General features: G+C 35.4%; 1 long non-coding RNA gene across 1 annotated transcript; it reads left to right on the forward strand.

Annotated features, from left to right (window-relative positions):
- The first annotated feature begins 372 nt into the window (after positions 1-372).
- On the forward strand, positions 373-1,640 carry LOC306983910. Its single transcript, XR_013794452.1, has 4 exons — positions 373-490; positions 711-771; positions 1,039-1,144; positions 1,487-1,640. It is a non-coding gene; the product is annotated as an uncharacterized lncRNA (long non-coding RNA).
- Positions 1,641-1,896: the final 256 nt, after the last annotated feature.

Genomic DNA, 1,896 nt, shown 5'->3' on the forward strand with positions numbered 1-1,896 from the left:
TTCTGACACTTCTGTGGTAAAAAACTAAAATTATATTTAGCTAAATGTCAAATAAGCTGTTTACGTAACGTTATTTAGTTGCCATCCGGCTTGTTAGGCAAATGAATGTCGGAGCCGTCGTGTTTATCATGCTTATCGTCACACATTGAAATATTTTATTTCACACTCGTGGAAGTTCCCCTGGTTGTATGTGTTATAGTGTCCTCGTTGTAACTGGTTTATTGGCTTTTATTTAGTCGGTGATGCAGTTTATTTCGTGCCGAGCGCACCCGTTGACCAGGATGAAGGGCAGTAACGTTAACGTTACTCGTGTTTTTGGAGCAGTAAGTTAATGGCTTCAAACAAAAGCTACCTGATGAATCGTCGAGAAAAGGAAAGGCCATTTAAGACTTTAACTTATTTAAAAGGCATGAAGATACAACGTGAAGACTGTGTGTGAAGATGCAGTACAGCTGGATCAAGGAAAACACCACATTTTCTGCCAAATGAGGTAACGTTACGTTAATGTTATGTTTACGTTAGACTTTTTATTGTCTTGTTTTTGTTTTAGACGACACACAGACATTAACGTTATACACACACGACACATATTATATGACTTTAAACCCCTAATAATGACCTTGACAGAATCATTTACATTTAACATGACTGCTATTATACTTTATTATAGTTTGTTTCATAGTTTCTGTTGTTTTCTTATCTATTGACAGGACTTTGCTGATGTAACGTTAAGTTACTGTGCATCCCAAGCACCACCCTGCATGCTTATGGGTTTGTATTTTGTTTTATTAGTATTTTTATTATTATTAATCATTATGAGTACTCAATATTGGCAAAACACATTTAAAGTCTGAGGAAAAATGTTTATATAGAAAAAGTTGGTTGCTGAATAACTGTTACCCCCTTCAAAGATTTTTACGCTTATAGGTCAGTAGAAAAACATTGTATTAGGAAGATTTAAACAACTGTTTTTGGAGTGGTTTTTCTGAAGTGGTCGTGTAATGTTTTTCATTTTTTGTAATATCTTATTTGTTTAAGGTGATGGGATTTCAGGATTGCTGTCATTCAATAAGTTATTGACCACATCACCTACCCTATTGAGGCAGTGAGCTACAAAATGGCACTTATCCTGGAGTTCATAAAGGTAAGCAACACATTTTTAATGAAATTATTTATAGAGCATGTTGTTGTGTTACTGTTTATAATTGAAAATAATGAAACATATAAGGTATAGTTGAGCAGACAAGCTAACATAACATGCAATTGGAGTCCACTGTAAACAGAAGTCTTCGCATTTAATACAGTGTTTGAATTTTAAAGAATTAGGGATGGCAGTTGATAATTTAACGAACGTAAAATACTGTACGATTGTTTTTCAACCTCAACCTGGTCTGCATGATACTTTGTAGTTCAATTTCCTTCATTTAATTTCATGTGTAGCTAAAAACATATTTTTTTTTTCTTCATATGCAACTTTCCTGTGCAGAAATCCTGAATGAAGGTCGAAAAGGCTGAGATGAAGGAAACCAAACGTCTACACATTCCTCCAAGACTGCTGAAGTTCCTGTATGAACAACTGAAAATCCATGTAAAGTTTAAAGGAATAGTTCACTTTGAAATTAAATTTTGGTATGTTTTAGCTCAGTGGTTCCCAAACCTGTCCTGAAAGACCCACAACACTGCACGTTTTCTTTGTCTCCCTAATCAAACACACCTGATTCAACTCATCAGCTCATTATCACATGGGTTAATGAGCTGATGAGTGTAATCAAGTGTGTTTGATTAGGGAGACAAAGAAAACGTGCAATGTTGTGGGTCCTTCAGGACAGGTTTGGGAACCAGTGTTTTAGCTTACCTGAAGTGCATCTAAGATGTAGGTGTCTTTGTCTCCACAGT

The sequence above is a fragment of the Phoxinus phoxinus genome (assembly GCF_949152265.1).
Source record: "Phoxinus phoxinus genome assembly, chromosome: 16".
Classification (NCBI taxonomy): Eukaryota; Metazoa; Chordata; class Actinopteri; order Cypriniformes; family Leuciscidae; genus Phoxinus; species Phoxinus phoxinus.